At 42.5% G+C, this 15,448-nt stretch overlaps 1 pseudogene; it reads left to right on the forward strand.

The window, feature by feature from the left end:
• The window catches only part of LOC115029243, a 183,036-nt pseudogene that overhangs the window by 10,683 nt on the left and 156,905 nt on the right, over positions 1-15,448 (forward strand).

Here is a 15,448-nt window from a genome sequence, read left to right on the forward strand (position 1 = left end):
GATAAGAAAGGCACGCAAGGACAATCTCTGGACAAGGTCAAAATGAGTAATGGACCACCTGCTGATATGGTTTGGGTTTTAGCCAGATGTCCTGCCGACCAAGATAAATACCCTCCCTTTAGAGTTACTATCACATACTGCTCTCTGATGTTTAAATTGCCCATTTGTGTGTAACTGCGCTGATTACTCCCCCAGCCCCAGACCCTTTTTCTATAAAAAACCCCTAGCTCTTGAGCCTGGGGCTGACATCCGTTATCTCCTGTGTGAGATACATGTTGAACCAGAGCTCCGTCATTAAACTACCTCGTGTGTTTACATCAAGACAGACTTTTTCGTGATTTTTTGGATGCATGCCGACTCAGGAATTGAGTGGGGGGTTTCCCCACTATGTTCTTTCATTTGGAGGTCCCACCAAGTTCTGTGTGACACCCAGGAACCCCGAAAGACCCCTTGGAGGTACGTTTGTTTGTATGAGTCTTACATGTGTTCTGTTGTCTAAGTGTGGCACTGCTGAATTTGTGCCTTGGTTTTACAGTTCTGGGATTGTGGGTTCGAGTCCCACCTGGGTTCCCAGTTCTGGTATTCTGTATTCTGGCAGCTACCACTGTGGACTGTAAGGACCCAGTGGTCATGGGAAGGAGATGTCCAGAAGGCCCTGCAAGCTGTGACCCTGGAAGACATTCCAAGGGTGACCCTGGAGGAAATACCCAGGTTGAGGGACAGTCAAGAAGGGTGAGGGACTGTCATCTGGCAGAGTGAGGAAGACTGTATCTACCCGTTTATCTTTGACTAAGGACCATTGGACTGACGTTAGGGCAAGAGGAAGGAATCTATCAGTGATAGTTAAAAAGAAACCTTGGTTGACTTTCTGTTCCTTGGAATGGCCTGCCTTTGGAGTAGGCTGGCTGGCTGAGGGGACGTTCGACCTTCCCACCATAAGGGCAGTAAATGCCGTTATCTTTCAGGAAGGACCAGGATCACACCCAGACTAGCAACCATACATCGAAAAGGAGAAATCGAAACCGCAACTTGAAGGAAACAGTGAAAAACTTACTCCAGCAGTGCATGTCCCTAAGATCTATCCAGAGATAGAGGAGCCCCCGCCCCGAGTGGCCTGACCCCCTACCACCACCTTACCCTCCAGTCCTCCAACCTATGCCCCAGCCCTCAGCTTCCTCGATTCTGCTCCTGGCCCCAGGGACTGGAGGAGGAGGTCCCTCAGCAGAAAAAAGGAGCGGGAGGAGGGGCACTCCTGAGGGTCCAGCCAATTCAACTGTGGCGCTTTCCCTCAGGGCCGTTGGAGCTCCTCCAGCCGACCAGAATGGTCTACAACTTCTGCAGTATTGGCCGTTTTCCTCCTCTGATCTCTATAACTGGAAAGTCAATCACCCCCCTTTCTCAGAAAATCCTGCAGGGCTCACAGGGCTGATAGAGTCTCTGATGTACTCCCACCAGCCTACCTGGGATGATTGTCAGCAGCTCCTGCAGACCCTGTTTACCACCGAGGAGAGGGAGAGAATTCTCCTCAAGGCTCAGAAGAACGTTCAAGATGAGACCAGACGGCCGGTCCAGACCCCGTCAAGATAGATGAAGGATTCCCCCTGACTCGCCTCCAACGGGATTATAACACAGCACAAGGTAGGGAACGGCTGTCCAATTATCATTGGGCTCTAGTGGTGGGTCTCAGGGGCACTGCTTGCAGGCCCACCAATTTGGCTAAGGTAAGGGAAATTATGCAGGGGGCAACTGAGCCTCCTTCAGTTTTTTTAGAAAGACTCATGGAAGCTTATAGGAGATATAGCCCATTTGACCCTACATCTGAGGGGCAGCAGGCCTCAGTGATTATTGCCTTCATCAGTCAAACAGCTCCTGATATTAGGAAAAAGTTACAGCGGATTGAGGGGTTGCAGGATTACAGTATAAGGGATGTAGTTAGAGAGGCTGAGAAAGTGTATCATAAGAGAGAGACGGAAGATGAAAAGCAAGAAAGGGAGAAGAAAGAGAGGAGAGAAGATGAGGATAGGAGAGAAAAAAGGCAGGAGAGAGTTTTGACTGGGATTCTGGCCACCACAACAGACAAAGGAAGAGGTAGGGCTAGGCAGCCAGGGGACCTGAGAGACGAAAAACAGCAGGGGCCAAGGAGACCCGGAAGAGATAAACCACTCCTAGGAAAAGACCAATGTGCATACTGCAAGGATACAGGCCATTGGGATTGTGAATGCCCTAAGAAGAAGCAAGGAACACAGGTGCTCTCCCTTGGAGAAGATGAAGACTACAGGAGACAGGGCTCGGTCCCCCTCCCCGAGCCTAGGGTAACATTAGAAGTGGAGGAGACCCCTGTTAATTTCCTGATTGACAAGGGCACGGAATTTTCAGTACTCCAGACGCCATTGGGAAAAATCAAAAAAAAAAAAAAAAAGAAAGAAAGAAAGAAAGAAAGAAAGAAAGAAAGAAAAGAAAGAACACTAGTGATTAGAGCCACAAGAAAAAAAAATCATACCCATGGAACTACATACCAGACAGTAGACCTAGGACAGAATCAAGTAACTCATTCATTCATGGTCATTCCAGAGTGTCCCATGCCCCTACTAGGAAGAGACTTATTAGCTAAATGAAAAGCACAAATAACCTTCGCTCCTCCTGAGCCAAAAGTATCATGGGGGATTGCAACGCTCTCCGGTCAAGTCAGCTTGACAAGCTGAGGCTTGAAAGCTACTCACGAGACAAATATTTTCACAGAAACTCACTCCTGGAGTCTGGCATTCTCTCTAACCCATACATTAATTTTCCATTCCCACGTTAGTCTAGTGTATGGATCCACGTGCTCTCTTTTAGTATTACCCTATTTTAAGTGCCTTTTAAGATTGAATTCTGACATAGCTAAATGCAGTGTTTCAAGATCCCAGAAGCCGACGAGTTTAGAATCCTGTGAGAAGGCAGCAAGGAAGTTAACCTATTCAATAACTAATTAAGCATTACAATAGACAGAGCCAGTGGCTCAACTGGTCTGCAGAAAGAGCCAGGGAATCTCACTGAGATAGAAATCTTTAGTACAGGCTACATTGCATACCAAAAGCAAGTTGGTATACTCTATTGACAAATGAATATTCTCCAGATAAGATAAGAATTTAGCAAGGCCTAGGAATTTAGGGGTCTGTGACATTGCATTATTCTTGAGGCCTGCCAAGAGCAGAACCCCCTAGTGCTATTAACACTAAAGTGTGAAATTCTTGCCTGTCATTAGGCTGATCCTAGGCAGGACTGCTCATCTTTATTGTAAACATTTACTTGGTTCCTGCAATTCCTTTCGAAGTCATTCCTTTGTATCTGCTAAACTTCAATGTACCTTGCCTGATGTGACTTCCAACCCCTTGGTTTCTCTGTACTATAAAAAAAGTCTGATGCTCGACCTGATATTACATTCAGATTCTACACAACCTCTCCTGTGTGTATCTGTCTGTCAATTCATCCGACACTTTGCCCACCTGCCCCAGAGACCCGATCCATGCAGACACAGGGACCCAGAGGGTCTGCGGCAGGGGATGGAGATGCCTCAGACCTTAGCACTGTCTTTGCAATTAGGAGAGGAGTACTGGATTTACCAAGACAAATTAAAGCCTCTGGAGGGCCTATGAGACTGGCTTAACTGGTTCTCTCAAGCACGGGCTGAGACGGGAGGAATGGGAGTGACAAAACAAGCATGAGAGGGCATCTGCCCTCACATTACCAGACTGCTTCAGCAGGGAATCCTGGTCTCCTGCAAGTCTCCATGGAACACTCCGCTGCTCCCTGTAAAGAAACCAGGAACCAACGACTACTGCCCAGTCCAGGACCTTAGGGAGGTCAATAAGAGAGTGCAAGACATCCACCCCACAGTGCCAAATCCTTATAACCTGCTCAGCAAGATGCCGCCTGAGCGGACCTGGTACACAGTCCTAGATCTTAAAGATGCCTTCTTCTGTCTAAGGTTACACCCCAATAGCCAGCCTTTGTTTGTCATTGAGTGGTGAGATCCAGAAAGTGGAAAGACTGGACAGCTTACATGGACAAGGCTGCCTCCGGGATTCAAAAATTCATCCACTTTGTTTGAGGAAGCCTTGCACCGAGACCTTGTCTCTTTTCGAGCCAACAATCCCCAGGTGACCCTTGTACAGTACGTTGATGACCTTCTGATAGCTGCAGGAATGCGTGAAGAGTGCAAACTTGGAACCCAGAACCTCCTGGTCGAGTTGGGTGAGTTAGGGTATCGAGCCTTGGCTAAAACGGCGCAGTTATGCTGAACAGAGGTAACCTACTTGGGATACATCCTGAGGAATGGACAACAGTGGCTCACCAACGACAGAAAACAGACAGTGATGTGAATCCCAACCCCTACCACGCCTCGCCAGGTAAGAGAGTTCCTGACGACAGCAGGATTCTGTAGACTATGGGTCCCAGGGTTTGCCACCTTGGCAGCCCCACTGAACCCCCTAACCAATGAGAAAGAGGAATTCCTTTGGACCCAAGAGTAACTTTCACTCCCTCTGCTGTCCTCCATCCAGCTACCTTACTACCGGAAACTAATTAAACCCCTGAGCACAACTGTGGGAAGATATTAGCAGAAGAAACTGGAACTCATCAGGACCTCTCTGACCAGCCGTGGCCAGGAGCAGCAACTTGGTTCACTGACAGAAGCAGTTTTGTGATAGAAGGTAAGCGAAGGGTTGGGGTAGCAGTAGTAGGTGGAAAATCTGTCATATGATCCAGCAGTCTACCTGAGGGAACCTCAGCCCAAAAAGGGGAGCTTATCACTCTAACCCAGGCTTTTAGGCTGGCAGAGGGTAAGGCTATCAATATTTACAGTGACAGCCTATTTGTTTTCCCTATGGCTCACATCCATGGAGCAATCTATAGGCAGTGTGGCTTATTGACCTCCACTGGAAAAGACGGAACAAAGAAGAAATCCTTGGTCTGTTGGAGGCTGTTCATCTGCCTCTCAAGGTAGCAATCATCCACTGCACAGGGCATCAAAAAGGAACCGGACCAGTAGAAAAGGAAAATCAAATGGCAGACTAAGTGGCCAAAAAAGCAGCCCAGGGGCCAATGACTCTGGTAATTAAAACTATGCCCCAACTAGCTGAAGAAGAGACAGAAAGAAAGGTTCTCACAGAAGAAGAAAGGCTAAAGTACCTAGCTGATATACACCATCTCACTCATTTAGGATCTAAAAAGATGATTAAATTAGTCAATAGATCCCCCTATCACATTCCTGGGCTACAAAAGGTGGCAGAAGACCTGGTGAGAAACTGCTGAGCCTGCACTTTCACCAATGCTGGATCCAGCTGTCTCTCTGGTGGAAGGCGCCTGCAGGGAGACAGACCTGGGACCTACTGGGAGACTGACTTTACTGAGGTAAAACCAGCCTGATACGGAAACAAATATCTGTTAGTCTTTATAGATACCTTCTCTGGGTGGGTTGAAGCATTTCCCACCAAGAAAGAGACAGCCACCGTGGTATCCAAGAAGATACTTGAAGAAATTCTCCCTCGTTTTGGGGTACCCAAGGTAATCGGGTCAGACAACGGGCCTGCCTTTGTCTCTCAGGTAAGTCAGGGTTTGGCCAGACACCTGGGGACAAATTGGAAGTTACATTGTGCTTACAGACCCCAGAGTTCAAGACAGGCAAAAAGAATGAATAGAACTCTAAACGAGACCTTGACTAAATTGACCTTAGAGACCAGTGGGAATGATTGGACAGCCCTTCTCCCTCATGCTATTCAGGGCCCGGGATACCGTCAGGGGTGCCTCCGCCCATCTATGTGACAGTAGAGAGTAGAACTTCCCCAGATGTATCTTTCATACCCTCCTCTCATCTTTTAGCCAGCTCAAGGCTCTTGAAATTGTAAGAAAGGAGGTTTGGGAACAGTTAAAAGAAACCTATGTTGCTGGTGATACACAGATGCCGCATCAGTTTGAAGTAGGAGATGCTGTCCTGGTGAGGAGACATTGAGCAGGAAACCTTGAGCCACGGTGGAAAGGAACCATGATCTTTTCTATAAGATTCAGTGTCTCTGGTTTTATGTAGAGTTCCTTGATCCACTTAGATTTGAGCTTTGTACAAGGAGATAAGAATGGATCAATTTGCAATCTTCTACATGATAATGACAGTTGTTCCAGTACTATTTGCTTAAATTCTATCTTTTTTCCACTGGATGGTTTTAACTCTTTTGTCAAAGATCAAGTGACCATAGGTGTGTGTGTTCATTTCTGGGTCATCAATTCTATTCCTGTCTGTTGATGTACCTGTACCATGAAATTTTTATCCCAATTGCTCTGTAGTAAAAATTGAGGGCAGAGATGAAGATTCCACCAGAGGTTCTTTTATTGTTGAGAATAGGGTTTGCTATCCTAGGTTTTTTGTTATTCCAGATGAATTTGCAAATTGCCCTTTCTAACTTGGTGAAGAATTGTGTTGGAATTTTGATGGGGGATTGCATTGAATCTGTAGATTGCTTTTGGCAAGTAGCCATTTTTACTCTATTAATCCTGTCATTTCATGAGGATGGGAGAACTTTCCATCTTCTGAGATCTTCTTCAATTTCTTTTCTTCAGAGACTTGAAGTTCTTATCACACAGATCTTTCACTTCCTTAGTTAGTGTCACACCCAGGTATTTTATATTATTTGTGACTATTGTGAAGGGTGTTGTTTCCCTAATTTCTTTCTCAGCCTGTTTATCCTTTGTGTAGAGAAAAGCCACTCATTTGTTTGAGTTAATTTTACATCCAGCTACTTCACTGCTGTTATGTATCAGGTTTAAGAGTTCCCTCTTGCAATTTTCAGAGTCACTTATATATACTATCATATCATCTGCAAATAGTGATATGTTGACTTCTTCCTTTCCAATTTGTATCTCCCTTGATCTCCTTTTCTTGTCTAATTGCTCTGGCTAGGACTTTGAGTACTATATTGAATAAATAGAAAAAAATGGGGCAGCCTTTTCTTGTCCCTGAATTTAGTGTGAATGCTTCAAGTTTCTCTTGATGTTTGCTACTGGTTTGCTGTATATTGCTTTTATTATGTCTAGGTATGGACCTTGAATTCGTGAACTTTCCAAGACTTTGATCATGAAGAAGTGTTGGATTTTGTCAATTGTTTTCTCAGCATCTAAAAGGATGACCATGTGGTTTATGTCTTTGCATTTGTTTATACAGTGGATTATGTTGATGGATTTGTGTATATTAATCCATTCCTTCATCCCTGGAATGAAGCCTACTTGATCATGATGATGGATGATCATTTTGATGTGTTCTTGGATTCGGTTACCAAGAATTTTTTTGAGTAATTTTGAATCGATATTCATAAGGGAAATTGGTCTAAAGTTCTCTTTCTTTGTTGGATCTTTGTGTGGCTTAGGTATCAGAGCAATTGTGGTTTCATAGAATGAATTGGGTAGGGTACCTTCTGTTTCTATTTTGTGGAATAGTTTGAGGAGAGTCCAGTATACTCTAACTCCAAAAAAAGCAATTCAGTTGTCTACTTCAAGTGATTTCCAGGTATGATTCTAGGTGAAGAAGGAGATTCACAATCAGCTTAAGGCAGTGACAAGCATGTGAACTCATATATATATATATATATATATATATATATATATATATATATATATATCACCTCCCTTTTAGCTCACTACTCACCCTCTCTCTCCCTTATCTTTGTCTTCCCTCCTCTCTCCTTTCTCTTTCTCCTCTCCTCTCTCCCTCTTACTCTCTTTCACTCTAGCCTTCTCTCTCTCTCTCTCTCTCCCTTCTCTCTTTCCCCCTGCATTTCTATAATAAAGCTCTTAAACCATAGAGAGTCTCTGTTCATCAAGGCTGCGCACACTCTCACAGTGTTGGGAACCTCTTCCCTCAGTCATTTCTCCTATAACCCTGGTGGCTTTTGCAAAGTAGCTCCAGAGTCCCCAGGTAGGGCTGCCCCTGGCCATCCCCTGAAGAGTGGGATAGAGGAATGCACACTCAGGAATGAGTGGAAGGTTGATAGCAGTCTTCCCAGGACTGAAAGACCAGAGAATAGGGAAAACTCGGGTGGGGTGTTGGTCTCTTTACCTCCCCCTTTCCCCAGGTTCCCCTTTTTTGTTCCTAACTAGCAAGAGGGACCAGGATCAACAAGAATGTTAGGAAAAGTTCTCAGCTGTAACTCAGCACAGAAAAGATCATCAAGGATTCCACACCAACAAGCATTTCACTATGCAAGCAAGCCAAGCTCAGCAGTTCTCATTCTTCCAGTTCTATTTACACTTCCTCCAAACATCACATGTCCTCTATGGGTCTTGCCTCAGCACATGCATCTGCCTCAGCTGACATTACTCTGCCAATCAAACCTGAGTCCAAGGAAGCAGCAAAAAGCCATAGCCCACCACCAGACGTTATTTTTGTGTGTGTGTGTGTGCATTTCTCTTTATGGAGTTCTGACAAATGCAGCTCAAGTAGGCAATGTAAGGTGGACCAATACATTAGTGTTATCGGCAAAGGATCCCTCATCACATGACTTTTCATATGGTTGCTTTAGCAGAACATCATTTCTCCTGTGTCTGCTTCAGTGACACATTTCTTCCTGAGTTGGCCTTAGCCTTTTACCTGTGTCCACTTCAGGAAAACACGTCTTCACATGTTTGACTCAGCAAAACACCATCCAACACAACTGACTCTTCAAAGAACCCTAAGTTTCCACTTTACTGTTCCTTCAGAGAACCATGTATCGTATAGCAAGTATACTTTCAGAAATGTCTTCCATTCTCATAGCTATATAATGCCTTCTTCTCTGAGTCCCCAAATGAACATATAGTAAACACTATGTTTGTTCAACTGGAATATCTTCTGTTTACTCATAATCCTCTGCTTGCCAAGATTCATGATGCAGCCCAGCTCTCTATACCATATGTAAAGACTCAGTTCAACACATTTATAGATGAATAGTCAGGATAAATAAATTGAAGAGATTTTTTCCTATAAAATTATATAAGGCAAATATTCCCACCTGCAGAAGACGGGAGAATAGCATACTCTTCTACTAGGGCAGCTGTTGGATGCCACAGGCAACATTCTACAATGCGAATTTCAGTCTGCTTTCTACCCAAACAACATTATCTGGAAGATAAGAGTCTGAAAAACAGCATTATACCTGTGGCTGGTTATCAAATTTAACTATAAATTATTTGGGCAAGTTCTTAGTTCACATTTTGCCATTGTACAGTCATATAACTAGTGTTATAGTAGTGCTTTATCCACTCTATTTTGAATTCTTTCCTAAGTTAGAAAGAAAATTGGTAGTACAATATGGGCATATCAATAATTTCTGCATGTCTAAGAATGTATTTCCCATCTCACTAACTACAGATCCGTTTCTAATGTGAGCACATTTTGCCCAGTTCCATTCAATGTGATGAATATTTAGTGAGCACTTTACATACCAGATAGAACACATGTATCTCTTACCCATCAGAGGTAAACTGCCTAGGAGAGTGATAGAATACCACCACATGTCACATATACTTACTGTAAAGTTTTTGTTATTAACCCAGAGTAGATCTAGAAGTAATAACCCCCTTCAGGACTACCATACTCCTTCCTCTCAATGTGGAACGTAGAAGCCCAGCCCTTCTAAGATGCAGCTCATGTTAAAATCTGGCATGTGCAATACTGTAAAACCCCAGCTTCTAATGTTCCTGGCATCTACCTGAAGGTGCATCCATGGTCCAGACTGCCTCTGCAAGCATCTGCAGAGACTTTACCAATGCTCATGTATCCAACCTTGTGGAACTATCTCAAGGATTAGTCCTGCAGCAATTTTCTAATAAACATCATATATGCACACCTCTACCTCAGAGCTCATTCAGGAAATTTACCACACAAAATCTGAGTCTATCATTATGTATACATATCAGCTATTATCATAATTTGTATAACAACATCATGCTTATTACAGACACATACAATCTTTGTCTACTCTAGGATGGTGTCACATATAAGAATACCACTATCCCCATTTTGTAGGACAGTGGAAGAAGTGGTTTAGTTCCTTCACTCTGACCACATGCCTTACAGAAAGCAAAGCCAGAAAAGGAAGAGAATCTTTGCTGGCCAGTTCTTACCACACTACCTTTCTTAATCCTGCTAACAAAAGATTAAAGAGCGAAGCTAACATTGTGTATGTTCTGCATGTTGCCACACTTTTTATTCAATCAGGGCATTACTAGCCAGCCACTAACTGGAGATCAGAAGCATGAAAAGTGACATTGCTTTGTGCAGTATTTATTTCACAGTCTTATCAACAGAATGTTGCAGTGTTGGAAATGTTGCCCGGAGATGCGGCTGTCAACAAGTATAGTTAGCCCTTGGTGAAGAAATGCTATTTTGTCATTCAGCCCCAGTCCAGTGATTTAAGTGTGAATGTGAGTCAGCTACAAAGATAAGTGAGAAACAGAGAGTTGAGGTGAAGGTGAAACTAAAAGAGACAAACACAATGTTACAACTCAGGGCTCCAAAATGAAACACATCAATTTTGAGCCACTGAGGGAATAGTAAGTGCTGTCATTCATAAAGTGAAGATGACATCACTGCAGATAGGTTTCCATGGAACAACAGGTCAGCTTTAGAGTTACAATATCCTATGTTTAGTGTGTTCTATGGTATACAGAAAGAAATCAGTTTATCTCCATAAATTTGTGATGGGTAAGATAAATAGAAGGAAGGTGGCATCCTGACAGTTTTCCCAGCCTCCTCTGGACATGCCTGATGACATGCAATATTTCATTTGTTCCTACTTGATGGAAACATCAGCAGACACACCCACACCATTGCTTTTGTGGTTTCCAAAATACTCAAGGTGTGAATGACCTCTTGCTTTTGTAAGAATTAATTCTTTCAGTGGTCAATGGACTTTTGGATGTGGCTCACTGTTATAACTTAAATCAGGTAAAATGATAGAGCTTGATCAAAAAAAAAAAAAAAACACAGACAGGAAATTGTGCTGTCAGGATTTTGATCTGATCAATGAAGTTAGAGGGCCAGCCCCTGCCTCTTTTGTTCAGAAACAGACATCATCCACTGTATGATCCTTCACGGAATTGTTCTCATCACAGGGATATGAGTGACTGTTGCCTTTGCAATAGAAGCAGCAAACACAGAAATATTTATGGAGCACTTACTATCTGTCAAGTCTCACATCTCATGAGAAGCACTTTCCATGCTTTTAGTCATTTAATATCCCAAGATTTAAAGAAAAGAAAATGTCTCAAGGGAAATGAATATGCTTGACAAGAAGTGCCCAAGACAACATAAGTGGAGGAATTACTGTGAGATAAAGTGACGGCGGGCAGTAGGGGAGTGCTCTTCCCAGATGAGGGGAAATTGACAAAAAAAGGGAATATACATTGAAGGCAAATTAGGATTTATTAATAACTATGTGCCAGATTCTAGTCTAAGCTGCTTTGCATTCATAATCTTACTCAACATTAGTCAATATTGTTTCCATGTACAGATGAGAGATTTGAGAAGTAGCCAAATTACCTAGCCTGCCTCATTCTGTGGCTAGAGGTGACAGTCAGAACCTGATCTGCTCTGTTTGACTCAAAGGCTACAGTGTCCTCTGCTCATAAGAGTTGAGGAAGGTTGTTGGCCACAAAAATGGGCACTTAATGAGTATTGAGACTATGTGATTAAAACATTCAGGGAGGGATTGAAAAAGGGAAATTCATGCAGACAGATATACTAGGGCAGTTCACTGGTTTAAATATTTGATTATAAAATTTATAGAGCCTCCAAACTTTTTGAGCAAAGGTGTACCATTATTAGGCATTTTACAACAGCATAGAAAGCAAATGGACATTTAAAAACTTTTTAAAATCTCATGAAAATACCATGTTAGCTCATCACATCTTAGCTGGTGTTGTGCATACATAACTAGTGTTAAAATTCATGATCTGACCATGATTTCCATCTCCAAGGAGGCACAGTCACTAGGAACATCCACCTCTGAATCACTTTCTGGCTATGAGAAATAATGGTATCATTCTCTCTCTCTCTCTCTCTCTCTCTCTCTCTCTCTCTCTCTCTCTCTCTCTCTCTGTCTCTCTCTCTCTCTTTTACAAGCTACATACTTTACACCATGCATGCTCTGCTGAGGGCTTGAAAACTAAGCTACTTAGAAATTACTTTAACATGTACTTTTAAAGATCATAGAGATGAAATTTAGAGAGATGACAGATGATAGATACAGAGTTAGATATAGAGATAAGCAAAGGAAGATAGATAGATAGATAGATAGATAGATAGATAGATAGATAGATAGATAGATAGGTAGGTAGATAGAGATAGATATAGAGATGTAGAGATAAATATAGAGATATAGAGATATATGGATATAGAGCACCTTCAGCTGAGCTCCTGTGTCTTTAGGTCATCCTCTTTCCAGGCCATGTGTTATGGATCAATCTTTATATAACCCCTGTATCTGTATTGCATCTTCTCTCCAGAGCACCTGTCTTCTACCTAGCCATTATGTCTGTGGATCATATTCCACCATACAAATAGGTAGAGCATCTTCTACCCAGCTCATGTGCCTGTGTTGGATCTTCTCAGAGAACATCTGCCAATCTTCTGCACAGTCCATTCATTCTAAATGTGTTTATAAACAATCTTTACTTATGCCCCTCTGATTGGAACCATTTCCATCACAAATGTCTATGAAACATCTTCCATCAAGCCCACATGTCTTCAGAACATCTAACCTATATCTATTGAGCATCTTCTACTCAGTTCATTTTCTTTGTTTTTAATTTTTTATTTTAAAATTATTTTTATACTCCATATTCCATTTCCTGCCCCCATCCACTCTCTGTCTGCTCCACATCCCACACCTCCTCCCCATGTCACCCTGTCTCCACATTGATGTCCCCACTCCCCACCCCACCTAACCTCTAAACTCCCTGGGGCCTCTAGACTCTTGATGGTTAGGTGCATCATCTCTGAATGAACACAGACCTGGAAGTTCTCTACTGTATGTGTGTTGGGGTCCTCATATAAGCTGGTGTATGCTGTCTGTTTGGTGGTCCAATATTTGAGAGATCTCAGGGCTCCAGATTAATTGAGACTGCTGGTCCTCCTATAGGATTGCCCTTCTCCTTAGCTTCTTTCAGCCTTCCCTAATTCAACAACAAGGGTCAGCTGCTTCTGTCCATTGGTTGGGTGCAAATATCTGCATCTGACTCTTCCAGTTGCTTGTTGGTTCTTTCAAAGGGCAGTCATGATAGATGAATTTCTGTGAGCACTCCATAACTTCAGTAATAGTGTCAGGCTTTGGGACCTCCCCTTGAGCTGGATTCCACTTTGGGCCTGTTGCGGGACCTTCTTTTCCTCAGGTTTCTCTCCTTTTCCATGCCTGTAATTCTTTCAGACAGGAACAATTATGGGTCAGATATGTGACTGTGGGATGCCAACCCCATCCCTCACTTGATGTCCTGTCTTCTTGCTGGAGGTGTGCTCTATAAGTTCTCTCTCCCTACTGTCAGGCATTTCATCTAAGGTCCCTTCTTTTGGGTCCTGGGAGTCTCTCACCTCCCAGGTCTCTGGTGCATTCTTGGGGGTGGGGGGGTTAGTGTCTCCCCAACCTCTTATTTCCTGAGGTTACCTGTCTATATTCTTTCTACTGGCCCTCAGGACTTTAGTCCTTTTTCCTCTCTCAATACCAGATCAGGTTTTCCTCTCCCCCAATTCGCCTCCCACCATGTTCACTTTCCCTCCCAGCTTCTTCACTACCTCCCCAATTTTGATTGCTTTCTTCTCTCTCCTAAGTGGGACGGAGGCATCCTCACTTGGACACTTCTACTTGTTGAGCTTTTTGAGTTCTATGGACTGTATCTTGGGTATTCTGTACAGTTTTTTGTTGTTTTTTTGTTTTCGCTTTTGTTTTGTTTTGTTTTGTTTGTTTTTTTTTTTTTTGTTTTTTGTTTTTGGCTAATATCCACTTATTAGTGAGTACAAACCATGCATGTCCTTTTGGGTCTGAATTACCTCACTCAGGATGATATCTACTAGTTCCATCCATTTGCCTGCAAAACTCAGGATGTCCTCATTCTTAATAACTGAGTAGTATTCCATTGTGGAAATGTACCACGTCTTCTGTATCCATTCTTCTGTCATGGGACATCTAGCTTGTTTCCAGCTTCTGGTTATCATAAATAAGGTCACTATGAACACAGTGGAACATGTGCCCCTGTGGCATGGTGGAACATCTTTTGGGTATACTCCCAAGAGTGGTGTAGCTGTGTCTTCAGGTAGATATATTTCCAATTTTCTGAGGAACCTCCAGATTGATTTCTAGAGTGGTTGTACCACTTTGTAATACCACAAGCAATGGAGGAGTGTTCCTCTTTCTCCACATCCTCTCCAACATGTGTTGTCATCTGAGGTTTTGATCTTAGCCATTCTGACTGGTGCAAGAGTTGTGTTGATTGGCATTTCTCTGATAACTAAGGACTTTGAATATTTCATTAGGTGCTTCTTAGACTTTCAAGATTCCTCAGTTGAGAATTCTCGGTTTAGTTCTATACCTAATTTTTTGATTGGGTTGTTTTTTGTTTGTTTGTTTTGTTTTGTTTTTTGGTCATTAACTTCTTGAGTTCTTTATATATTTTGGATATTAGCCCTCTATCAGATGTGGGGTCAGTGAAGATTTTTTTCCAATCTGTAGGTTGCTGATTTGTCTTATTATGTCCTTTACCTTACAGAAGCTTTCTTGTTTCATGTGGTCCCATTTATCAATTGTTTATCTTAGAACATGAGCCATTGGAGTTCTGTTTAGGAAATTTCCCCCGTGCCAGTGAGTTTAAGCCTCTTTCCCACTTTCCTTTTTATTAGATTCAGTGTATCTGGTTTTATGTTGAGGTCCTTGATCCACTTGGAATTGAGCTTTGTACAAGGTGACAAGTATGGTTCTATTTTCATTCTTCTACATACAGACAGCCAGTTAGACCAGCACTATTTATTGAAGATGCATTCTTTTTTCTATTGTATATTTTTGGCATATTTGTCAAAGATCAAGTGACCATAGTGTTAGGTTTTATTTCTGGGTTTTCAATTCTATTCCATTGATCAACATATCTATTTCTGTATCAATACCATTCAGTTTTCATCACTATTGCTCTTCAGTAAAGCTTGATGTCAAGGATGGTGATTCCCCCAGCTATTCTTTTATGTGTTAAGAATAGTTTTTTTTCTTTTTCTTTTTTCTTTTTTTTTCTTTTTTTGCCTTTGCAGATGAATTTGAAAATTGCTCTTTCCATTTCTTTGAAGAACTTCATTGGGATTTGATGGAGATTGTATTGAATCTCTAGATTGCCTTTGGAAGGATGGCCATTTTTACTATGTTAATTATACCAATCCATAAGCATGGGACATTTCTCAATTTTCTGA

Source organism: Mus caroli, chromosome 14 (assembly GCF_900094665.2).
Source record: "Mus caroli chromosome 14, CAROLI_EIJ_v1.1, whole genome shotgun sequence".
NCBI lineage: Eukaryota > Metazoa > Chordata > Mammalia > Rodentia > Muridae > Mus > Mus caroli.